The sequence below is a fragment of the Heloderma suspectum genome, chromosome 3 (genome assembly GCF_057233095.1).
Source record: "Heloderma suspectum isolate Gila_16-S chromosome 3, 16-S_ref, whole genome shotgun sequence".
Lineage (NCBI taxonomy): Eukaryota > Metazoa > Chordata > Lepidosauria > Squamata > Helodermatidae > Heloderma > Heloderma suspectum.
In genome coordinates, this window is record NC_139460.1 from 319,435,568 (window position 1) to 319,462,145 (window position 26,578).

Consider the following 26,578-nt stretch of genomic DNA (forward strand, 5'->3'; position numbering starts at 1 on the left):
GCCCCAGACAATAAGCGAACAACCAAACGAGGTGACAACGACTTCCTTCTGCGTGCGTATGCCTCTTGGGTGTGAAAAGAGGTCCTGGGTGCCAGATTCTTTCTCTTTCACCCTCTTGCTCTCTCACACTCTCTCTACACACACAGACACCATCCTGTCTCGTGACTGGGGCCTCACACTTGCTTCTGGTATTTGTAACCTTGAACCAAGACTCATCCTCCCACCAGGGCTTGGGAGAAAGCCAGTTCCCTGCAGAATAACGACTCGTCTCGTCCTGGAAGCACGCGCACAGCACCGAGGCCGGCTTCCATGCCACAGCCCACTGTCCTTTCTACTGCAAAAACGGCTGGGCTGCTCTGGGAGAGAGGCAATCCCATCGCAAGGCAAGGCAAGGCGGTCTCTGCTTGACAGTGCTGCGTGTGGCCTGGCGCAGTTGAGCGAACATGGCGGGATATCCAGGCCAATGGAATAGCAGGTGAGTGCCCACTGCCCTCCAAGGCTGTTCTAATCCCTCTTGGTGCCAATGAGGAGAAAACGACAACATTGCCCTGGAGTGATTCTGGCATCAACATTTTACAGCAAGCAGTGATTAAAATTTGAACTGGGAAATCTCCAGTTCAAATCTCACCTCAGGCATGAACTCATCTAGTCTTCTCAGGCCACACCCACTGATGTCATCCGGCCTGTGGAGAGCTGGGGGGAGGCAATTCCGCCCCCAGCCCACCCTGGTTCTGCACCCCTGCTCTAAGGCATGCTTCAAGTCTGGGATGGGGAACCTGTGGCCCTTTGGATGTTGTTGGACCACAGATCAAGTCATGCTTGACCACTGGCCATGCTGGCTGGGGCTGATGGATGTTGGAGTCCAACTATCTGCAGGACCACACATTCCCCACCTGTGATTTAAGTGCTAAGTGTTCTTATTCTCCTGATTGCGTTTCATTGCTGTATTTGGGGCTCTCCAGCCAGAGGACACAGCCCGGTGTCCCTGAACAAGGCACTGCCTGCCCTAACCCCGAGAAAGTAGGCTGTGCCTTGTCCTCATCAGAACCCCCTGCTGCACTCTGGAAGGTCCAAGAGTTGGGGAACATGACATTGACTTGCCTGGTCAGTGGTTTCCTGTGTGTCAGGACAGGTGCTGTAGTGGGAAGAAAAACAGGAAGTGGCCCAGGGAAAGGCAGGATCCACTTCCTCCTGACACTCAGCTGTAAGTGCAGGAAGCCACCCAGCTCTGCACACTAGCCAACCCACTCTGGTCTGCCCCTGTCCCCGTCAGCTGCATGAGCCAGTCAGCATGGTTTGGCGTGAGCTGATGCCCAATGTACTGCTGGGATGCCAAGACTGGGAGCACTGAAATGGGTGTTACTGAAGCTTATCTGGCCGTGCCCATATATTCTTCCTTGACTAGCTGAAGCTGAAGTTTTGGAAAATGGGCAAACAGCGCTCCAGCAGGATGGCAGGAGAATCGCAGCCCCAAGGAGATGGGTGTGGACAGTAAACCAGGGAAAAGGCTGGCTCAGTCAGGAGGACAGGTCTTCTGTGGCAGCTTCAATAGCTGTGTAGATGGAAGAGGAAATTTTGGCAAGAAGCAACTTTGCTCACCTCTGAAGGACAAGCAGCACTTGCTGGAAGTCCATGTTCTACACAGCCAAGGCTGGGGCGCCAGGTTTGAGGGGTCCCTCTGCAAACTATCACTCAGCAAGCCCCCTCCGACGTCAGTTCCTGCCACCCCTTCAGCAGAGATAATCTGGTGGTGGCAAGGCTGGGCAGCAGCTGCACCACCAGGCAGCTGGGTGTCACCCACCATTTTAACGTCCTGCTACAGCTCCAAGTGTCATTTGGCGACCTCACAGGTGCTAGCCAAGTGGCCCTGACCACAGCTGCCTTTCCTTCTTCCAGTTGCAAATTTGCAAAACCAGTTTTTCAGAAGTGGGAAAGGCGGGAAATAAATAAATAAAATTCTTTGTTTATTCCATTTCTATACTGTCCAACAGCCAAAGCTCTCTGGGCAGTTCACAAAATGAAACGTAACGCCCTAAAGATACAAAAACATGGTAAAACATAATATTAAAAACCTTAAGTTAAAAAAGAAGAAGAAAATCAAAGTAAAAACCAGGGTAAAAGCCGGCAGCAGGGCAAAGATCTAAAAATGGCCTTAGGGCGCAATCCTATGCATGTTCAGACTGGGGAATGCTGGGAGTTGTAGAAGTTTGTTCTGTCTGAACATGCATAGGATTGCACCCTAAGGCAATTTTTAAAACTGAAAGACTAAAATGTCTGGGAAAAGAAAATGGCCTTCACCTGGCATCAAAAAGACCACAACATAGGCATCAAGTATATGTGGAAGTGGGGGCGGGGCCAGTGGGGAGTGCTCTGTCAGGGTCGGGGCCTCCCCCTCTAAACATTGGATGTATGCATTCAGTGGTGATATTATGGCAGAGATCGAGAGCCCCACGCAGCAGAATGAGTGGGGGTGGGGGCAAACGCAGAAGGGCTGGCTTACCACATTTTGAGGCAGGTAAAGTAATGCACACAACCCTCAAAGGAGGCAGGGGTGTAAGACCATTAGATCAAGTCCAGTCTCAAATTACCTAAATTGTACTACTGTGTGCCTGCTAAACAGAACATAAGAACACAAGAAGAGCCCTGCTGGATCAGACCAAGGGTCCATCTAGTCCAGCATTCTGTTCACACATGGCCAACTAGCTGCCCACAGGAAACTCACAAGCATGGCATGAGTGTAACAGCACCCTCCTGCCCATGTTCCCCAGCAACTGCTTTACATAGTCATACTGCCTCTGGTACTGGAGGTAGCATATAGCCATCAGGATTTATAGCCTTCTCCTCCAGGAATTTGTCTAACCCCCCTTTAAAGCCATCCAAAGTGGTGGCCATCACTACATCTTGTGGTAGCAAATTCCACAGTTTAACTATGCACTGTGTGAAGAAATACAGCTATTTCTTACCTTTTTAGAATTCTGTTTTTAATGTGTTTGTTTTACATTGCGTTTTAATTAAGATTCTGTTTTCAATCTGGATTTGATTGTGGCTGCCTTGAGTGCCATTTTTTGGACGGAAAGGTGGGGCATCAGTTAAACAAAGAAACAAAGAAACTGGAGAGGATGTTTGAACCTGCACATGCTTATCCAGCACCCAGCATGATCTAGTAGCACAGGGCTCCCCAACCATTTTAGACCCGGGGGGAACATTTGGAAATTTGAGAAGCTGCTGTGGGCACCACCACAAAATGGCTGCCATGGAGGCTTATGTGGCTAGTCACTTGATGGCTGCCATGGGGGCCTGGCTAGTCAAAAGTGAGCTAAAGAGGTGGGGGAGGTAGAGAGAAATAATGAAGCTAGAGGCTGGGAGGGAGGGGGAAATAGCAAGGCAAAGAGATAGAGGGGAAACAAATAGCCAGGCTAGAGGCTTTGGGAAGGAGAGAAACAGCAAGGGAAAGAGACATAGCAAAGCTAGAGGCTGGCAGGGAGCGGGAAACAGCAAGGCAAAGGGGTAGAGAAAGAGCAAGGCTAGAGCCTAAGTGGGAGAAACAGTGAGCTAATGAGGTTGGGGAGAAATAGCTAGGCTGGAGGCTGGGAGGGATGGGGAAATAGCATGGCAAAGAGGTAGAGGGGAGAGAAAGAGCAAGGCTAGAGGCTGGGAGGGGAGAAACAGTGAGCTAAAGTGGTTGGGTGAAATAGCAAGGCTGGAGGCTGGGAAGGAGGGGGAAATAGCCACACAAAGGGGTAGAGCAGAGAGAAAGAGCAAGGCTGGGAAGGGAGAGAAACAGCAAAGGAAAGAGATGGCAAGAGAAACAGCAAAGCCAGAGGCTGAGAGGGAGCGGGAAACAGCAAGGCAAAGGGGTAGAGAAAGAGCAAGGCTAGAGCCTAAGTGGGAGAAACAGTGAGCTAATGAGGTTGGGGAGAAATAGCAAGGCTAGAGGGAGGGAGGGGGAAATAGCATGGCAAAGAGGTAGAGGGGAGAGAAAGAGCAAGGCTAGAGGCTAGGAGGGGGAGAAACGGTGAGCTAAACAGGAGGGAGAAAGAGCAAGGCTAGAGGCTAGAAAGGGAGAGAAAGAAAACTGCGCTAACATTTTCCAAGCTTTCTATTAAAAAATTTTTTGAAGGAGGCAGGGAGTGGAGAGCTTTGTGGGTGCCAATGGAGGTCCCTGCAGGTGCTATGGCAACCACAGGCACTGTGTTGAAGACCCCCGTAGTAGTGGGTGCCCTAGCTAGAAAATGTCCCAGAAACCTTTGAAAATGCACAGGGGTTCCCCATGGCAGACGTGGAATGGGGTCCCCCAAGGTAAGTAGTCTAAAAATGACTGCCTTGCCTCATAGCTGTGCAAGATGGAGGCTGTAACAGGCCCCGAGTGTTAAAAACGATTCTCAGGCCAATTAAGGAATATGATATTGCCATATCCACACTTCTTACCAATTCCGGGCTTCCCATGTGAGAGTGGGCTTGGCTCTACCTCTCCACCTATCTTCTGCCCTGCCCCCCCATGCCAAAAACCTTCCTCTCCCCTCCTGTAATGCTCTGCTGCGAATTACTTCTGGCCATTTTGCTTCTCCTTGCAGGAGGATTAAGTTCTCGTAGCCCTGAAAATTAACAGAGCACGTCAGTCAGTCGGCTGCTTTGGCAGGGCTGGGCTTTGGAAAGTTTTTTTTAAATGAGAGAGCGGGGGAGGGAGAGAGAGAGAGAGAGAGAGAGTCTGGGGTGGGCAAAAGAGAGCCGTGTTTAGCAGGGGGGCGGTGAGGAGTCGTGGTTAATATGACGGGGATTAAAATTCCAGTCCGATTAATACACCCTAGGTGACAGATTTTTCGCAGCGCTGGGGGTTGAGAGAGATGCAAGCAGGATCAGAGCTGGGGGTGGCGGCTGGGGCGGAGGAGGGAAGGAGGGGCAAGGAGAGGAAGAAAGAAACCCATTTACACTGCTGGGGCCAGCCAGGCAGAAAGGTCAGGGTGAGCGAGGGAGCCAAACAGCTCCATTACGGCAGATGGATCCCCCTTTCACCCCCACCCTTGGCCCAACAGCTCTGGGGAGGGGCATGCGGTAGCCTGGGGAAAACAAGGGTGTCAGAGGAGGGTTGGCGTGGTTTATGGGCGCATGGGCAAGATGGGGAGAGGAATGGATCAAAGCCTGAAGCGCTCTCGGCATTTGGGACATGGGGGAACCCATTCACCAGGCCGGTCATTTGGCTTGCTGAAGTCATGCCTGCAACATGTAAACACAGGCACGGTATCTCTGTTTGATTCAGCATGAGCCTCTCTGTGCGCTTGTGCTCACATCCGTGAGGGCTTGCACGCATGGCACACAAGACTATTTGCATGCCACTTGTGGGGGCCATCACATCTGAGTGGGTGGAAGGTGCATGCACAGCTGTGTAGGTGATACAGCTTTGTACGTGGGCTTCAGAGGCAGATTGTGTGTACACGTTAGCAGGTCTGTGTGGACATGCACAGCCTGTTGTGACCCTGCCTGCAACAGCAATGTTCCATTAAAAGTTTGCATGCAGAAGAACAGAGTCTTTGCTATCGAAAACCATGGGTCTGTCACAGGGGGACAGACAGTCAAGGTACAAACTTTACGATCAGGAAAGTGGTGATGGGTGGTGCAACCCAGCAACACCATACCTGGAACTTCCACATGCCTGAACAGCAATTGCACCAGTATGCTGTGCAGATACTGCATTTCTTCTGTGTACCCATGAAGTCGATGTTTGACCAGCCCGCTGCAAGGCGCTGAGCATAAGAGTCAGTTGAGCATCAGTGCGCAGATGGAATTTAAGCCTAGGTCTTCATTCAAAGCAGGGCTCGGCTCCAGAACATGTGCTTAAAACTAGGGCTGAGCCCCGAAACATCTGAAATAAGAAGCAAAGTGCACCCTAGTATGTGCAGAATGAACTGCCCTTCCCCCGCCACTGAACAACCACATTCCACACATCTAAGACGGGGTGGGCAACTTGTGGCCCTCTAGATTGGCTATGCCAGCTAGGGCTGATGGGAGTTGTAGGCCAAAACATCTGGGGGGGCCACAGGTTGCCCAAACCTGATCTAAGAGGAGCCAGAGATGCAGCCAGATTAGAGGATGTGATTTCCAGAAAGACTGCCCTCTTTTTAACGTATAAAAAAAACCCAGCCACACATTAAACAAGGATCCATGAGCTGTCCGTTGCATTTAAGCTACAGATGTACAACAGCAACACGTGTTCAAACAGTTTGCTGCATCAAGGGGCATCTTGAATGTGCGAAAGAGCCAAGAGCCGTCAAACTGCAGATTAAGCACCACGGATGCCTTTCCATATTGCCTCGCCCCGAATGTGGAATGAGTTCATACAGCCTGCTGCACTCATCAAAAGTTGAGTCAAGCTCCACGATGAGTAAAGTGCAAGCAGTGTACCCAGCATGTGTGAACAGGCACATCGGAGTGAGTGCATGCCTGAGAGCTGCCTGTCTGGGCTTTGCTGTGTGTCCCGTGTGTAAGCCTCCTGCCCTTTGCTCCCAGGACTGCATGTGTTGGGCTTGTTTTCTGCTCTGTTACCCCCATCTGTGCCTGACCATAATGACATGTTAATTGTGGCTGTCAGGGAGCGAGCTCCAACCCCCTGTCCTGCCCACAGCTAAGCCCCGGAGTCTGGCACCCTTGCACTCACTGGGCTTCAGAGCCCCTGGTCTTGAGGGGATGGAGAGACCTGACCGCTGTGCACCAAACCAAGTTAACTCCTCTCAAGTGAGACAGGATCTCTCTGTGATGATCAGTGGGGCCTTGTGGGAGGCTGTACTGGGAGCAGACAGTGTGTGTCGAGGGATCCGTGGTGGGGTCCTGACAAGAAAGCAGTCCAGCTCCCATTTTGTTACCCAGTTTCAGCTGCTCACAAGACTTCTGCCTTGTGTTGGAGGGATGCAGAATTACAAGAGAAGAAAGAGAGAGAGAAAGAGAGAGAAAGGAATCCTGCGGAGGAGATGCCAGTGAAGGAAAAGACACTCTGTGTGATCCTGCAGCACAAAATAGCACCGCAGGGCTACTGAGACATGTTCCCTTTTCCTGGCTTTCAAAAAGGCTGCCTCTGAGCATGTGCAAAGTGCCTTTCCCTCTCTACTGAGCATCGATAATCCTTTTTTAGGATAAAAAAAGCCAGGCTTCTAGGACAGCCAGCATGAATTCCTGAAAAGTTTGATCCCCCACCTCGTGGACACTGAACCCTGCCACTCCATCCCTCTGGCAATCCAGGAGCTTCCTGTATTATCCCCCTTGGCCTGGAACCCTGTCTCTGCGTTAATGTTTACACGGGTAACCAGGGGCCTTCTGCCTTTGCACATTGCATTTTCTGCTTGGCCACGTCCATCTGTGTCCCCGCATAATGATTTTTTATGCTACATTAATTTAACACACTGACGCAAGCTGAGAGGGCCGGGACCCCGGGCTTTTTAATTGTGTCAAAGAAAATTTTGTACACTTGCCCTTTCATTACGAGCCAGGGCTTGGGATGGTTCGCACACAGGAGGGGAGAGGGGTGAAGGAAGAAAGAGGAAGGGAGCCAGCCTTCGAGAGGGCAGAGGAAAAGAAGAGTAGAGCCGGGGTGGGGGGAGGGATTTCATAAACAGGGATCTGGGAGGTAGGGGACAGATTCATATGCCATGAATAACGAAAGATCTTGTTCTCAGTGTGAATCAATCAATCCAGGAAAAGAAGAGAGTACTCCCTGGTTTAGCATTTCCCTAAGTTCTGATAGCTGGAGGCAGTCTTTTTGCCTACATGGGCTTCCTGTCTGCTCCCAGATCCAGTGCAAGGGACATATCTTCAAAGCCCTCCACGGTCATGCCCTCCTGGGGCTGTAGCTCAGTGGTTGAGCACATCCTTTGCGTGCAGGACTTCTCCAGAAAGAATCCTGCCTGGAATTCCGGAGAGCTGCTGCCAGTCAGTGATGACAATACTGGGCTAGATGGACCAAGGGTCTGGCTCAGTAGAAGGCAGCTTCAGAAATTCTCACGTTCCCTCTATCCCTCCACACTTATATCCCGAGACATCCTTGCCTGTGATGCTCGCTTCTCCAGCTCCACCGCCCGAAGATCTCTTGCTCCCTCAAACAACTTCACCCATTCTCCCTTGCTGCCCCTTATGAATAGTACTGCCTCCCAGAACACCTCTGTGACAACGCCTCTCTGCCTTCCTTCAAATCCCATGCAGGCTGGGGATGCTGGGAGCTGTAGTCCAACATACTCAGAGGGCACCAGGTCGGGGAAGGCTGGTTTACCCTCTAAAGTGTCAATCCTATGCAAGTTTAGACAGAAAAAAGTCCTACAACTCCCAGCATTCCCCAGCCAAGATGGGGAAAAACACTTGCCTCTGTTTTGAAGGCATCCTCTATTTGAAGGCTGTCCAGTCTTCATCCAGTTTAAAGATAAAGAACCATCAGAAGAAAGAAGATGCCCGCCCAGAGTTAGCACTGGGAGAGCAGATTGAACAGGCACACAGGTCACCTGGTCACAGTCATCCCCACTAGGGTTGGGGGGAATATACTGTATTTCTGTTTAAATTATAGTAATTATATCCAAATTGGCATCTATAAATGTAAATTAGCATATGCAACCTTTATGCACATCTGAGTCCTCTTTTCTTTTTTGATGATGCATTTCCTCTTTTTCTGGCAAGGAGTAAGTGGCCAACCTAGGGTTTGTTTTTTAATTGTCTGCAAAGAAAATTAGGATGTCAAGGAGATGTATTTTAGTTTAGCTGTCACCTTGACAAGTGTGTTTTCTATAAGCAAGTCCCCCCCCCCCCATGGAAGAGTTTTCTGAATAACAGAATTTTCCGAAGGCTACCTAGGGGGTGTCTCCAACAGTGACTTACTCCGAGCTGGCTGCGTTTGGAGATCGTTATGGATACATGACGTTGTGGCCATCCAGCAGCTGCCCCAGAGCTTAGCAGGGCCGCCCCAGAGCTTATCAGGGAAAACCCGGATTTCCTGAGACTGCTTAACGTCCGATTATTTTCCTTAAGTCAGGTTCGTCACGGTATAGTTGTAGTGTAAATGCAACCCCTGCATTTACCTTGGGTATGCTAGCCCTGCCCAGCGGTGTGCTTTTCACTGTGACCCCGGTCAAGGGGGGTTTCCTGTCCCTGTGTTTCCTGGCACAAACCAATTACGGTCTACTCAGAAGTAAGTCCCATTGTGGTCAATGAGGCTTGTTGTGGAGAAACCCCCCCCCCGGTGAATTTGTGGCTAAGACGAGATTTAAACCTGGATGTAAACTTTGGCTCACAGTTTGAACTCTTATGAAGCAATACTATACACCAGGAGTGGGGAACCTCTTTCAGCCGGCAGGCTGCATTCCATTTTGGATGAGCTTTCAGGGACTGCATTCCAGCGGTGGGCAGGGTTGAAGGCAAAAATGACAGGGCCAAATGCAAAAGTGATGGGGCCAAAAAGACAAAAGCTGTAGCTTAAAGCTCATACTGCCAGTGTCTTAAGCCTTAGGAGAGTCAGTTCAACCTTTTAGAATGGGGAAAAACACTGCAGAAACCCCACAAAACCACCAAATGATCGGCGGTGGGAGGAAAGGAGGTGGGGCCTTCTGGGAATACTGGAGGGCCAGACTGGAATTCCAGAAACAGTGCCGACATCACACTTTTCTTCAAGGTCTTTAAGGGCGCGAGCCCATCTAGATAGGTGGCCACCTCCAAACTCAGAGGTGACCACCTATCCAATGCAGGGCGGGAGAAGCACAGAGGGGCTCATTCACTCCACGCTTCTCCTGCCCTGCATTTTCGGCTAGACAGCTGATTGCAGCTGTCTAGCTGTGGGAGGATGGCACAGGGGAGGAGGCTGCTGTATGACACGTTGGATGTGTTGTACAGCCATTTCCGCCCCCCCCCCCGTGCCCCCAGGCATGCCCCTTTTCAGCCGCTCCACACTCCTCTTGCAAGCACGGAGGACGGGGCTGTTTGCATGGAAGTCGGGAGAGGTCGGTTCCTGGAAAACAAGATATCCTATGGCTGTCTAGCTGCTGTCTAGCGGCCATAGGATTGCTCCCTCCAGGACTCACAGTCACAGCACAGGCCTTGTACAGGGACAATTAACATATATCACTTTAATTTCTTAATTAAAAACAATAATAATGCACATGTAATAATTTCACATGCATAACAATACACTTATCACCAAAAACAATAAAAGAGAGCACAGCCCTCCCAAAGTTCTGTCTCTTTTTCAGCTTGAGTCCACAACAAACCTATAAATAAAACTTCTCCCTGAAGCTTGATTTTTCTGCTGGCCAAAGAAAAAAACAGTCTCTACTCAGTTCACTCCAGCTGCACAGCAATCTTCTCAAAATGGGCCAGGATCCAGCAACACAGGAACAACGTAAACAGCCCTTTATACTATATAGAAGAACATAAACAACAAGGAACTCATAGTGCTTGTAAAAAAAAAATCATGACTCTTAAAAAACCACACACACAACTTTTTCAAAAGGAACCCTCCCTACTAACCTGTTGCAAGGGTTCTGGGTCTTACAGGGAAGAGAAAGCAGTCTTCTTCCACATGGCATTTTGGTAACTGCCTAAAATGGTGGCCGCTCCCTATCTCGCTCCTTTACTGAGCATGTGCAGCAATATTCCCGCTCAGAATTCTTAAAGAAAAATACGCCAGTGAGTTACACCGGCTCCAGGTTTTTGAGGGCCCTTGGGCAAGACACCCTCCGTGGGCCCCTGCCTCAGCGAGCCTACCTTCTCACCACCGCTGTCACCAGCTGCTATGGCTCTTCATACTCTTTGTCATCATTGCCTCCACCTGCTTGCTTGACAGGCAGAGAGCCAGTGAGGAAGTTGGCCATGGCATCTCCTGCTCCTCCTCCTCCTCACCACCTCCGTTGTCTGGGCCAGAGCGAGAGGCAGGTGAACCAGCCAGTTGCCATGGTGAAAAGGAGGAGCAATTCCAGGGGGCCATTGTCAGTGGGCCCCTGCTCGAGTATGGCCTCTCAGTAGCTGCCGACCATGCCTACCCTTGATGCTGGCCCTGCCCAGGAGAGCTAGATTTGGCCTCCAGGCCTGCGGTTTCCCACCTCTGGTATACACACTTACCTGGGCATAGTGATGTATCAGATTGCAATGTTAGCCACTCACCAGCTTTTTATATTCTAGGTGGCTGTTTGGGTGGTAAGAATTTTGAGCCCTGATGTGGGCATTATAGTTGTTGCATGCCATGAGCCTTGCCAACATGGTGAGCAACAGATGCTCAGCCAGTCCATCTGTCACTTCTTCTGCCCGAGAAGAAAAGAGGAAGAGAGAAGGGCAAGCTTAGCATGGGTCCCTGAAGAAGAGCTGGGTAAAATCTCTGTCAGGAGGTGTTTGCATTTTCCCTCAGGGTTTCCAAACTGGCAAATTTTCACAGAAAATACACCCAACCATCTATCTGCAAGGATTTAAAATTCTCATTTTAAAAATAATTTATATTATTCTGTTATGACTTTACAAATAATTTCTACGAGTATTAAACCTGATTTAATATTATTAAAAATAAAAAAATAGATGCCATAAAAGGCGCTGTGTGTATATATATGTGTGGGATGTGGTTATTGTTTTTCCAGAAATCGCAGGCAAATGTCAAAAACAGTTTGTACATATATGGTTTTATATCGTCCGTTTTATAGGGAAGTGTATCCCGGTGATTTATGAAAATTACAAATAAAATGGGGGGCGGGGGGAGGAAATGAATGTGATATCGGAGATATTCTGTAGGGGGGAAAACATTCTTGCTGGAGTAGAAATAAAACATTCACTTCAACTTTTCCACCAGATCCTTTTTGAGGGAACTGCAGAGGACAACAGATTAGAGGACAACAGATTCTAGCACCGGCTAGAAAATGGTGGTAAGAACTGGCAGAGACGAGGGCAGTGAAGGAACTAGCAGCATAGAAAGTAGAGATACACTAGTGTTGTGCTGAAAAATTCCACATTTTTTCCACCATTCTCATTCAATCTGATAGAAGATAAATTGCTTCTGAAAAGAAATTCAAAGGAGAAATTTCAGAGCAATTCTCATGGGCTGGGTTTGGGATTCTTGGGCATACCTTACTTAGGAGGTGGCCAAGGAGTGAGCACACGTGTCCTGCTTTTCATTGTACAATCATCTCTCTGGCTTTCTGTAGCCTCCTCAGCTCCCTTCAGTTAAAGCCCAGTTTAAGGCACCATGAGGTAATTCCTTCCATAGGTCTTTTTCAGATCAGGACGTGCAGGCAGCCTGGGAGGCTAGCTGTGATTAGGTAAGCTCAAAAACACCACAAAAATAAATTATAAAACATCTTGAATGAGGCAGAGCAATGGAAGCCTCTTTCGGGGGGGGGGGAGAAAACTTTCAGGAAATGGGATGACAGATTTTGGCAGAGCACTAAGTCTGCCTCATCCCTGGAGCTGGACACGACGCTGCCCCCACCTGCACTGCGGCGGATGCAAACTGGGGGCCAGCCTGCCAAGACAGCTGATGCTGTTGCAGTGCAATGCCCCCCCCCAACCCTTACCAAAAAGAAAGAAGCTGTGCTACAAGCCCTGCCAATGGGGAGCCCTACCTGGGAGAAACTGTTGAGAATTTCTCCTCCCCCTGGAGAAATTGGGTGAAATGGTCTCCCAAATTTCTCTGCCCACAAGTAAGGTGGAGAATTTCAAGAGGCCATTTGCGCACAGCTCGCATATATACACTGGAGAAAGCGAGTGGGTACGCTCACAGCCAGACTGTACCAACTCCCTATTTGAGGGGGCCCAGGGCAAAGTGCCTTCTGGTGGGCCCCTCCTGCATCCGTGGTGGCAGCAACAGGGCTCCAAATATTGCAGGGAAGTTGGGTCGAGCTGCCATTTTAATTCCCCACAGTGTTCCTGTCATAGCATCACTCTGCAGCATTGTGGGAACTTTAAATGGCAGCTCGACGCAGACGCCAGTGGTGTTTGGAGCATCAGGCTGGATTTTAAACAAATGTTTTACAAGGACGACCAAGGTTATCGACACTGGGGCCTTGGCAGCTGCCAGCAGAATCCAGATGCTGACATCAGCCCTGGATCCAGAGTAACAGCATAGCGTTGAATTCTGGTATGGGAAAGCCAACATAAACGATACACTTTAAAAGTCTGTTCCCATTCCCTACCCCCATACCACAAACGTGCTATATTCTCAGGATATATATTCTGGAAAAGTTTAGGAGCATGAGATGAGCGCTCATGCGCTACTTAGGGGCAGGAGAATGTATCGCCCCCATCTACTATTCTGTAGGGGTGTGTGAGGAATTTGGTTTTTGCAAATTACGTCATGAAGTGACTTCAACTGCCCCTGCTGGATTAATGTGCAGATCAGAACTGCTTTCAACGTGCACTTTTTGGGAGAAAAAGTTTAGAAATGTATATTTGGAAGAAAATATCCACCTTTTAAGAGAAAATCAATTTCAAATATATATTTAAGTATGGATTTTAATATGGATTTTCATGCAGATTTCATGGGGAGTTTTGGGGGTGGGGAGAGAATTCGTAGATTAACGCAGAAAAGGGATGGGACAGACATATGAGTAAGCACATAGAAAAGTGACGCAGAACAGAAATAGACTGATTCCCACAGCCATACTATTTTAGTATGGTTTATACAGGGTATGGAATTTATTTTTCTTTCTTTTTGGGGGGACCACCAAATATAGAATGCCTTGGTTCATAAATCTAGGGTTTTTTTTCTTTAAGCACAGAGTATACACACAGCTCTGTCCTTACCTAGACAGTCTGCAGCCTGTCTAAAATTCACAGGTGCAGCAGTGGAGGCTGGTGGCTCTGATATCAGTGGGGTGGTGAATCCGCTCCAGGTTTCAGCCAGAGCCAGTCAGAACTCTAAAGAAGCGATCCAAGGTGCGGAGCCCCACGGGCATCGGAGCCACCAGCCTCCACTGGGTGCCGGAGCTGTGTTGAGTTGGAGAGCTCAAGTATCCTGATCAGCAGCATTGTTGGGGCAAACGCCGTGACGTTTCCTCACCTCCTTACACTTGAGGTTGACCCAACATCACCCACAGGCAGCACTGGTCCCACCTGACCAGCCGTTCATGTAGGGCTGGAGTGTATCAGCATTTGGCCCAAAATAGGGCAATACGAGTTAGCAAAACATTTTGGTATTGTGACAAAACATTCTGCCCCCATTCATCACTGGAGGGAGGGTTTTTTTAAAAAAATATAGTAATAGTAATAATAATAATAATAATAATAATAATAATAATAATAATGTTTTGACTGAAGGTGGTATAGCAAAATAGGAAATTATTTGTCTGACTCACCTGGCCTTCCTCCACCTGGTGCCTTCCAGATGTTTTGGACTTCAACTCCCATCAGCCCCAGCCTGGGACTGGATATCTGGAGGGTACCAGGCTGGGGAACTTTGTCTACTCTGAGTGTCGATGGCTCCCGGGATCTCAGGCAGAGGTCCTTCTCTTCCCCTGGTTCTTTTAAACTGGAGTCGCTGGGGAGTAAACCTGGGTCCTCCTGCAACACTTGTGGGTGAACTATGGCAGAGGTGATCTGGCCTCGTTTATAGGATGAGTGTGTAGGATGAGTGTGCCAAAAATGGCTTACACATGAGCCATTTTTGCCTCTGGTCAACAGGTTTTGCAGGGGTTTGTAGTGGTTTTTAAAAAACCTGCAAAGCCTGTTTGACCAGAGATAACAATGGGATGAAAGAAATGTGTGTGGTCGCCAATGGCTATGATGCCTCTGTGATGCCAGTTTTAAAGCACTCTTTAAAAAATGACCCAACCTGCTGCCTGATCCCTAGCTGCAGTCACATGCTATTTCTGCACATTTCAGTTGGTCTTTTGTGTCCTCAAAACAACAACTGATCTTCAGTCATGAGCAGGGGTGACTACTATTCACCACAGGTGCAGAAATGATTGTGGGCAGACCTGTCCTAAGGACTAGGAGCATGATGGTGCTTGAGCAGGCAAGATGAAATATGAGAAGGAGCCATGCATCCAGACTCTTGAGTTACCATGCAGTCAGGGTTCTGGATCCCTGTGGAGGGCCCTGATCTCAGGGCTGGCTCCAGGTTTTGGAGTGCCTTTGGGTAGCGCCCCCCCCCCATGGAACCCCTCCCTCAGTGAGTCTACCTTCCCACTGGCATTGCCACCAGCTGCTATTACTCCTCGTCCTCTTTCTCATCATTGCTACCACTTCCTTGCTTGACAGGCTGAGAGCCAATGCCTGGGCCAGAGCGAGAAGCAGGTGAAAAAGCAGGTTGCCATGGTGAAGAGGAGGAGCAATTCTGGGGGCTCTTGTCAGTGGGCTCCTGCTGGGGCGTGGGCCCTCGGCAGGTGCCCAGCCATGCCTACCCTGCCTGAGACACAGCCTCAGCACCCTCAATCAGGGGCAATGGGGCCAGCCTTGGCATCAGCCCCATCAATCGTGGTGGGCTGCCTGCCACAGGAGGAGGAGGAGCGGCCGAGGGTTGCTGAGGCTTTCCTTCACCCTTCTTTTCGGGAGCTTCTTCCCATGGGCACCTTCTGGGTTTGGGAGGGCTGGGGAAAAGGAGGAGGAGGAGGAGGAAGGAGGAAGGAAGGAAGGAAGGAAAAGAGGAGGGTGAGTCGTGGGTTGTGTATGTGAGCCGGGGGTTAAGTGGTTTGTTTGTGTTAGATGAATGGCGAGCGGAGCCTAACAAGGCAGATCGAATGCAGGGTGAAGGGCTGTCCAGACGGAAACTGACAGCTCGATTTCAAGCTTGTCACGCATGGATTTGGTGGGTATTGAGGAGGGGACATTCCTTCATGGAGCACCCAGCTCCCCTGGCTGCGGGCAGACAGGCCACCATCGGAAAGGGCCCGGAACTCCTCTTGGGAACAAAGCCCCTTTCCGAAGCCTGGCCAAGAAGTGGAGCAGCACCGGAGGCCACGTCCAGGCAGCGTCCCAGATCTCGGCTCCCCTCTACACACCCTCCCCCCGGCCCCCAATCTTCCAAATCCCAGCTGTGGCACGCATGAGCTGGGCATGGCCAGCTTTGCCCCCCCCCCCTTCATTAAAGATCGTGAAAAACAAGGGAACACAGTGCAGAAAAACAAGGGAACCAAGACCTGGAAACTGGGCGCAAGGGGAGAGGTGTGTTACCCTAGCAACCACCATCACAAAAGAGTAAGGCTGACTCAGTGGGTGCAATCCAGCCCAAATGAAGGACATAGTGGATCTCATTCATTTTAATGGGAGAAACAAAAGTATGTCCTTATGTCCCTACAGAGAAAAAATGGGGCCTACCAGGGCTTAACTGGCACTGGACTGGGCCTGTAGTCTTTATTCAGCACTTTCCCAAGCTGATAGCCCTTCATGTACATTAGTTCTCTAATTGTTTCTACACCCCTGTAAGGCTGGCCAGTGCTATTAACCGGACAATGAGAGACAAAGGCATGTCTTTGAAGCTTAGGCTCCCTTTACATTAAATAAAAAACCCGCAGTCCTCCCATTGTGGAGCCTTTCTGCCTTTACAGAGGCGGCCATGTGACTGCTGAGAGGGGAAGCTTTTAATTTTCAAGGTTCCATAGAACTCAATGAAACAGCGCCATCCAGTGGCTGTTTTAATAGTGCGACTTAAAGAGAGAGCTCATTATTTCCAGATCTTTTTGAGATGGAACAACCAGGAAATACGTCTGGATGTGCCCTGAAGGTTCATGACGTCATCTGAAAACTTCCGTGAGGGAGCGATCCCAATAGCAGGATAAAAGCTCAGCGTGAAGAAGCCCTTACAGGCAGCCATTTGCCTCAAGTCTCTTTGAACAAGATGGCGCTTGTTCATCTCCCATCGTCATCATCAACCGTGATGATGGCCATGCTGGCTGAGGATGGAGGGAGTTGTAGTCCAACACATCTGGAGGGCACCAGGCTGGAGAAGGCTGGGGTAATGGCAAGAGGTCTAAAGGAGTTCTCTCTTCTATGCAATGGTCAAAGGGAGAGACCTCTCCCCCTTCACAGCTCTCTGTCACCCTAATATGCCAGCCATAACAGCCATTTATGTTAACAGTGCAGATGCCTTGGTTGTCTTAGAGTCTGAGGAAACATCCGATACAAAGGTGTGAGCTGCGCACCTTTCTGGCTCCGCAAGGTTCGAAGTAGGGATGGCAGAGAATTCCACCACGGATCTTGGTGAGGCCGAATGCCAGTGCATTCGGCCCCCCGAACTCCGTGTCGGAACGGCCTGCCCCCCCCCCGCGGATCCCCCCTGGGACGAGACTTACCTGGGGCGGATCTTCCAGGCGGCGGTGGTTCCAGCAGTGGCGGCAGCTGCGGCAGCCGGTCTTCCGACCGGCTGCCGCTGCCGCCATTTCCAGTGTTAAAAAAAAAAAAAAGACGTGATAGGCTACGTAAATCTTTACGTAGCCTATCACGTCTGACTTAAAAAAAAAAACAACACGCGCATACGCAAATGGCGGCGGCTACGGCCGCCGCCATTTGCGTTCCTTATTTTGGCCCATCTTAGTCTACGTAAATATTTATGTAGACTAAGACGGCGAAAATAAGGGGGAACACAAATAGCGTCCGCTATGCTATTTGCGTTCCCCTTATTTTCGCCGTCTTAGTCTACGTAAATATTTACGTAGACTAAGAGGGGCCAAAATAAGGAACGCAAATGGCGGCGGCCGTAGCCGCCGCCATTTGCGTACGCGTGTGTTTTTGTTTTTGTTTAAGTCAGACGTGATAGGCTACATGAAGATTTACGTAGCCTATCACGGCTGACTACAGGGACGCAAACGGCGGTGGCTACGGCCGCCGCCGTTTGCGTCCCTGCTAGCCAGCGGCCGGATGTCTGGCTGCTGGCAGAGCCGGCTGGCGGCTCCGCGGAATCCCCGTGGAGCGGAGCTGGCCGGCGAGGATTCTGGGGGGAGGGACGGAGCACCTCCCCCCCCCAGCAGAATCCAGCGGAGACAGGTAAGGGCAATTTCGTACATCCCTAGTTCGAAGAAGCATGCCTGAGGAAGAGAGGAATGAAGGTGATCAGCAGTATGGAAAACAAGTCCTATCAGGAAAGGTTGGAGGAACTGGGTATGTTTAGCCAGGGGGAGTGAGGGCTGAAGAGGGACAAGATGACTATATTGCCTCCAGTAGCAGGGGCAGCAGGCCGCTGTTTTCCAGTGGCTGAGGAACACAAATGGGAGGGTGCCGTCAACCTCATGTCCTGCTTGCACACTTCCCATTGGGGCATCTGCTTGGCCTCTGTCGGAACAGAATCTAGTTCCTGTCCGTTTGAGACCCAGAGTTGCCCCATCCGCACCCCTGAATGCGAACATGACTGCATTTTGCAGGCAAAGCTCACACACTCCCAAGCTTGTGATGCTCCTTGTTTGCAAAATGTGTACTTTAGAAGAATGCATGTTTGGGGAAAATGCTCATATTCACACACGGGGGGAAAGTACACACCCAAAAAATGCACGCTGCCCACATGCTTACTTTTCCCATTCGGAGGGTGGAGGAGAGGGAAGCTCACAATCAGGAAATGGGAATAAGGCGGACTGAGCTTCGCGACAGAAGCAGAAGTCCCATGCCAACTAGATAGGCCCTTAGTCTGATCCAGTGGGGCACTTCATACGTTCTTATGACATGATCACACTCTTCAAATCCCTGCAGGGCTGCCACATACAGAAGGGAAAAACTAGTTCTCTGCTTCTGCAGAGGACAGGACTAAATCTAATGGGGGAAAGTTACAGGAGGGTGGATGTTGGAGGTGGAACATTATGAGAAATGCCTTGACAGTAAGAGCAGATTGACAATGGAACCAATTACCCAGCAGCATGGCGGGCTTTTCAAGCAGAGGCTGCACAGCCATCTGTTGGGGATGATCTAGGAATGGGTTTCTTGCATCAGATCTGGGGTGGGGTGGGGGTGACATGGGACTACAAACCTCCCTCCAAGTCTGTGCTTCTGTGATACTCAGTGAAGGCAGGTGTCTCTGATGTCAGTGGGGTGGTGAATCTGCTCTGGGTTTCAGTCAGAACCAATCAGAACTCTAAAGAAGCTATCCAAGGTGCTCCTTTAGAGTTGTGACTGGTTCTGACTGAAACCCAGAGTGGATTTACCACCCCACTGACATCAGAGACACCAGCCTCCACTGGTGATACTCTAGGGAAGAGAGTGCAAAAAGCAAACAGGCATTTATTTAACTCTGCAGGTAAACTTAGAAACAGAGACAGTGGGGGAAAATGAAAGGCACTTGAGAAGTTCATCCTAAATAGATGGCTTTAAAAGTGTGTGTGTGTGTGTGGGGGGGGTTAATTATTGCAAGAGCCCGGCTGGGGGAAAATGTGGAATTCTCTATCTGGTGATTGAAAGGTTCTGTGACAGATTGTCAGCTCCGATTTGCAGGCACAGAGCGCCTTTGGCTTTCTGATCTTAACTATGTTTGTGTTTCTTCTCTTGATGCGTTTTGGCATCATAGATAGATTGTATGTATGTATGTATGTATGTATTACATTTCTATACCGTCCAATAGCCCAATCTTCCTGGGTGGTTCATAACAATTAAAACCATGAAATACTACATGATAAAATACAATATAAAAGTTTAAAACTATAGCATGAAAGAAAGAAGAAACAAAATAAACCCTAGCAGCAGTGCAAAGATTTCAAATACAAAACAGAACAACAGAGTCTGATAGATATCAGCATGAGGCCAAATACGGAGCAATAATTTATGCTGGCTGGGGCGGGTGGGAGTTGTAGTTCAACATCTATGGGGGCACCAGACTGGTGAAGGCTGATGTAGTCTTTCCTTTAGTCCCCCGATCAGAATCATTCGCATTGTACTTAAGAATATGGCCAGGTGGATCAGACCAAAATGCCTATCTCATGCAGAACCCTAGTTAGGGTTGGCAGGTGTCCTACTTTACTGGAGGTCAGTCCTTTGCTTTGGAGAGCCGGCAGAGGACAGTCCACTGTTCAAAGGTGTCCAGTGGAGGCTGGTGGTGCTGATGTCAGTGAGGCAATAAATCCGCTCCAGGTTTCCATCAGAACCAGTCAGAACTCGAAAGGAGCTCTCCAAGGTGTGAAGCACCTTCATTCTAACTGCTTCTGACTGAAACCCAGAGTAGATTCATCGCTGCACTGACATTGGAGCCACCAGCCTCCATTGACAGGAGCTCTTCCTTTGCCTGACGGGCTGCAGCAAGCCAGCACAAGGCAACCAGGAGGATTCTGGGCAGTGGCCATCGTTCTCCCCAGCCTAGCCCGCCCTGGGATTGGCCCGACTTCTGTGCACCCTGCGTTCTGCCCCCCCCCCCCGCCCAGTGCAGTACGTGGCCTTCAATATTTGCAAACATGGAGAAAATGGCCCTTTGAGGCAGCCGGCCCAGCTGCGGGCTTTGTGCCTGTGCGTGCTCATTTGGGGCTAATTACCATTCACAGGGTGGGATTCTTTCCTGCTCCTTTATGAATCAGTGAGAAACGCCAAGAGAGCCCTTTCTGTCTCCTAACTCATGCATGCATTCATTCTTTCCCCCTCGACGCGCCGCTAATCATCTCTCAGGGAAAAGACAAAGATCTAGCCTGGGTCACCACAGAGAGAGGGTCTGAAAGGCGGGGGGGGGGGAGGGAAGGGAGGGGGCGCTCATGCTCACGCATAGCCCAGGTCTGCAGACACTCATGTACTCATGTGTCCATGTGCTTCAATTTTCCCCCATGGCTATTGGCACGTACATGCACTCCACTGGTTGTGGGGGCTGGCGATGATGGGAATTGCAGTCCAGCACATTTGGGGGGGCTCCAGGTTCGGGAAGGCTGTTTGTGTCTCTGTCCCTGGTAAATCACTCAGCCTCTATTGTCTTGCCCTTTGGGGATGCCTTCTTTAAAGTGGTTATTCTCCAGGGTTCAGCCTCCTCCCCAGGTCTCTAGAGCAGGGGAATGTGTGTCCCTCCAGATGTTGTTGGACTACAATCCCCATCAGTCCTAACTAGCATAGCCAATGGTGGGAGTTTAGGGATGCATGAGAATGTCAGTTCTGGTCAAAAAACATGTGAACATGTCCTGTTTGCAATCCCGAACACAAGCAGGAGTGTCTTGGCGGGGTGGGGGCGGCGGGAGAGAAATGTTCTAAATTCATGAATTTGCAATCACATTTGAAAAATGTGTATTTAAAAAAAATGTGCACTTTGAAATGTGCATTTTTCAAAAGATACGCATTTTCACACATTAGTCAATGGGGGGAGTACACACTTTTGAAAAATATGCACAGAAATGCGGACTTTTTGCACTTGAAATGTGCATTTTCCCCATTTGAACGAGTAAAAAAACTGATCAAAAACAAAAACGGGAGTGAGCTGAGCTTCGAAGCAATTTTCGGAAAGTTTAGGTGAGCTCAAAAATCACGAGTTCCCCCATCCCTATGGGAATTGCAGCCCAACAGCACCTGGAGGGCCACACATCCCCCGTTCTTGCTGTAGAAGGTGCATTTCTAAGTGAGGCGGTGGCCGCAGTCCACTGGTGGACATGCAAGTAAATGCACACACAGGCATGCTACGGTGTCCTGCAGTGCACAGCACCTGTCATATGTTGCACACTGACTGCTGAAGCATATTTTGAACGCCTCATAACATATGATAGGACCGTTATGTTTGCCTAGTATTTCTTTGACCCAAAGAATGAAATTCTCTTGGATTTTAAATCAGTGGAGGAGAGGCCCAATGCCAATTAAATGGATCTAGCATGAGAGAAACAGAGGAGAGGGCTCAGAAGCTTTGGACACTGAGCCTTGGTATAGAAAAGGAAAGTTTATTAATGTGCCCCTGTTTTCACCTGTATGGAATTTCAAAGGGTATGTGCAAACAGTTCTCGTCCATCATCAGAGCATTCGGCATTAACACACAGAGACACGCACACAGAGGTAAGGTGGAATTTGACAGTACAAGGGAAATACACACACACACACACACACATACAGTAATGCTAATCCTGGGGTGGTGGGGCAGGAGAGCATTGGCAGGAGAGAAGCAGCCTGTATCTTTCTCCTGCCCAAGCGTTCCCCCCAGCAAATGTCCCACCCAGCTGATTATAATTGTTCCCCCCCGCCCCGGATAAGAAACCAGAAAAAAATGGTCTGGTGGGGTATCTGCAGGGGCACACTGATGGGTGTATGGGGGGAGGGGATTAATCACCCCTCCTTCCCAATCAATGGAGGCTGGTGGCTCCGATGTCAGTGGGGCGGTGATCCCCTCCGGTTTCACTCAGAACTAGTCAGAATTTTAAGGGATCCATGTGTAGTTCTGCCCTTGAACATGCTCATTTGCATTTCCACCAAGTCACAAGCACATCTCCTCTCTCTCTCTTATTAAACATATTCATTCATTTATAATATTTCTTCTAGCCCTCTTTTCAGGGCATAGTCCTCCTAAAGCCCTCCTAAGTTCACAAAAGTGTCCATAAAATCACAGAAGCAGTTTACCAAGCAATCCCCCTAATTAATAAGCAGCAACAAGCATAACTCAACACATAAAACAGCACATCAACCAAATGTGGACTGATTCTTTTTAAGTCTTCAAGGTCCTCTTAAAAACTGGCACAGAGCAGGCCAGGCATATCTTCCTGGAGAAGTGAATTCCCAAGGTATGGGCCCCCCGCTGAAAAGGCCCCTTTTCTAGTATATCCCAGTCCAAGAGCCAGTAATGGTGGCCAGAGAACAGAGTCTCTGAAGTCAATATTAAACCTGGACAGACTCATACAGGTGCAGGTGCTCAGTGAGATACACACATGCTCAGTCACACAGATACATTCATGCCCAGCTCAAAGCTATATGGGTTGTCTGTCTCAGGGAAATCAAGCCTTTTGGGGGCCCGACGGATCGCCACAATGGGCTTGGCTCGGCCTGCATCAGTGGGTCAAACCATGGTAAAGTTCCCCAAACTCAGGAACTTTGCTGAGATTTTTTGCACAAAATGGCGGCAGGCAGCAGTGGCGGAAGTCCCCACCACCATTTTGGGCAAAAAACCTCTGCCATCATGCACAACTGGCTCCTTCTCCCCCTCCCAGGACCCAGTTGCTCACAGCAGGGCAGCGGCGGGGGGCTGTGCACAAGTCTTTCCTCCCCCTCCCAACCTTGGGAGGAGAACAAAAGACTTGCGCACACAGCAATCCTGCCACCATAGCATCCTTCTGCTCATAGAATACTACCTGTGATAATGCAGGTAGCATATAGACATCACGTCTAATAGCCATTGATCACCTTTCCTTTTCCTCCAGGAATTTTTCTAACCTCCTCTTAAAGCTATCCAAGTTGACACCCGTAACTTTACTGCACTATACTACACAGGGAGGAGGCCTTTGGTTTAACTCATCTATTCGTCTGATTGGCTTATTTGGGTTTTATTCGTTTCCAGCACCTTGAACACCAGCTTGACATCATTCGATATCAGAATGAATGCAACTTGAACACCAGCTTGACCATCCCACTCCCAACCCAATGCCAACAAGATGGCCATGTATTATCAGTCTTGAAGACTGAGGCCTGGCCTAAACCTGCAGCAGAACAGGGTGGCAGAGTTCAGAGGTGGTAGACTGGACCAAAGCATGTCAGGGGCTGCATAACATTTGTGTGTGAACTCCTTACATTAAAAAACAAACAAACCTCCCTATAAGTAGAAAACTAGCTCAGCAGGGAGAGAGGTGGACTCGAACCTCCCTCCTATGTGCTAATTTTCTACATGCAAGGAGGCGGGGGGGTTGCAGGAGGGATGACAGAAAACCTTTCAGAAATGAGATCTTCTACCTGTAGTCCAAAGTTCTGTTGTCCATTCTACAAAGTCAGCTTTATACTACCTCATTCTGCTGTGTGTGGAAACCAGGCCTGAGATATTATTGGTGTGAAAGCAAGTGTGCTTGTTCAGGACAGCATTCTAGATTTCAAGACTGAAGGCTTGCTCGACCCCCATGGTTCTTTTTAGAGCGGGACAGGAAAGATGTAAAACATACCATCAAGTGATACCTCCCTTGAGCGCTGACAGTTCACATTAAAACTTTGACCATACGTTTGCAGTATAACTCTGCTATCAGGGCTGGCACCAGAACCCAGCATCCTGGGGCAGCTGCCGGTGCCCCATGGGAGGCACTAGTTTAATTTCCCATGACGCCCCTAAACAACACTATGTCATGGACCATAGCGGAGAACTGAAATGGTGGGCAGTTCAATCCCAGCATCCTGGTGCAAAATTGCAGCACCGATGCTGCCCACCACCACTGGGGGCAGAGGCACCAAAGACAGAGAATGCCCACCAGAGGGCAGTTTGCCAAGCACACTTTGCTCAAACCTGGAACCAGCCCTGTCAGAAGTCTGACCCCCTACATGCACCCAGCGTCCATTGTCAAGGGAGGGATGAATAATGTAAAAAGGACGTGTTATTTGCCTTGAAGATTAAGATCAAGATCTTTGAATGAAAGTTGGTGTTCATGTCCAGGACACAATCTTCCGTTTGCCCTTTAAACACCAACCTGTCATCCTTTCCCCCTGTTATATATGGGGGAAGAAGGAGAGAATGATGCAAGATACATTGGAACTTGAGAACTGAAACGAGCTCTGCGGAACACTGTGTTTGACTAGTTTATTGCTGCAAAGAGTTCTTCAAAACATACACCAAAACTTTGGAGGAGAACTCATCTGCAACGTCTTCAGTCGCCTTCATCCTATAATGCCCGTCTTTTATGGTCTTGCATAAAACATCTGGCTCATGGCGCATCCCGGCCGTGACTTTTCAGTTACCTTGCAAACATGGAGCTAATCCAGTTGGGAGTCGGTTCTGAATTTTCAGTAGATTCCAGCTCTCCCTATAATATTAAAACCATTGTTCACTCCGTCTGGTGATGGGAAATAGATTTTTCTTAATGGAGATTTGCTGGAGTCCCATATTGCCATTCTCTGGCACTCTTATCTGTTGGAAGAGGACTAAAGAGCCCTTGTATATGCTGACAGGCAGGATTTGGGCAGCGGGGGAGAGGCACTTTTTCCCCTCCTTTTTACTAGCTTCACGTCTAAGCAGGGCGGCGTGTTTTTCATTTTTATTTTACTATCAAGGGGTTTCAACCGGATGGAGTATTCATCATGCTAAGAGATGCTTATTTTCAAATCAAGTGGAAATACTTGCTTGGCGTTATGCTGATGTAGTCTGTCTTGTGCTACAAGCAAGGGTGGCCATTTCCAGTTCTGGCTGGCATCCATAGCTCTTGTATTATACATCAAAGCAGATGATGCTTCCTCAAAGCTGCTAGCAAGCCTAAGCAGGGCATAGTCTGAAGGCACATGAGGCAGCCACTGTGCTGAAGCTAAGCAGGTTTGGGTCTGGTCAGTGTTTGGAGGGGAGACCACCTGGGAACCACATGTAGCCTCCTTGAGTTCCACAATGGAAGAAAGGTGGGATATAAATATAATAAATAAATAAAAGCAGTGCTCCTGGTTCTGTCCATTGTCTCCTGTTTTTGTGAGCTCCGAGGAAAGTGACCTACACTGGTCTCCCGGCCTCCCCAAATAGTCTTTGCAGGGGTGCAAAATCACAGGTCTGGGGGCCAAATCCAGCCCGCCGGGGGGCCAAATCCAGCTTTCCCAAGGGAGCCACGCCACCTTCCCTTGGCCCCAGGCCTTCCCCCAACCTTTCCCAGCCTTTGTGCAGTTTGTTCCCCATTCTAAAAGTTTGGAAAGCTTCACTGGTAGTAAGAGCTGTAAGCTAAAATAGGCTGGGATTTGGGGCCCTATTCCTTTTGCCCCACCCACCACTAGAATGCAGCCCCTAAGAGCTTCTCTAAAATGGAATTCAGCTCTCCAGCTAAAAGGGGCTCAACATCCCTGAAACAGAGGGTGTCCTCTGTGTTGTCCCAGCCACGGGTCCTAGGGATGGCGGAGAATTCCACCACGGACTCCAATGAGGCCAGATTGTAAAGAATCGGGCCCCCCAGAGTCTGTGGTGGAATGGAGCACTACTCTCCGCCTCCCCCCGAAATCTGTCTGGGTCAGATCCGTCTCGACATCGATCCTGCGGAGCCGCCCGCCTGCTCCGCATCACTGCCGAATGTCGATATGGCTGGCAGCCATTGCCATGCTGTATCACTGTAAGTAAGTCTCCGGACGCAAATGGTGTACTGGGCGCCATTTGCCCACAAAACAGGGATGCAAATGGCGTAGTGGACACCATTTGCGGCCATAAAGCTGGTAGATTAACCTAAATGCAGCCGTAAATGGCTGCATTTAGGCTAATCTACCAGCTTTACGGCTGCAAATGGCGCCCACTACGCCATTTGCGTCCAGAGACTTACTTACAGCAATACGGCACGGCAATGGCTGCTGGCCGTATCGACATTCAGGAGCAATGTGGAGCCGGCGGCCAGCTCCACAGGATCAACACAGAGTGGAGCCGGCCTGGACAGATTCCAAGGGGAGGGAGGGATCGCCTCCCCCCACAGAGTGACAGGTAGGGAATCCGCCCATCCCTAGCGGGCACTGAACTCCTAGGTTAGAGGTGACAAGATAGTGATAAATCAGATCCATAGGTTTACTTACAAGGAGTATTTTATTGAGTAACTTACAGCAGTGTACCCAATGGTTGGATCAGACAGCTTCT

At 49.5% G+C, this 26,578-nt stretch overlaps 1 long non-coding RNA gene across 1 annotated transcript in view; it reads left to right on the top strand.

The window, feature by feature from the left end:
- Positions 1–251: 251 nt before the first annotated feature.
- The window catches only part of LOC146351610 (uncharacterized), a 69,310-nt gene continuing 42,983 nt past the window's right edge, over positions 252–26,578 (top strand). The window contains exon 1 of the long non-coding RNA XR_014788911.1: positions 252–475. This is a non-coding gene — a long non-coding RNA (uncharacterized LOC146351610). The remainder of the gene's footprint in view (positions 476–26,578) is intronic.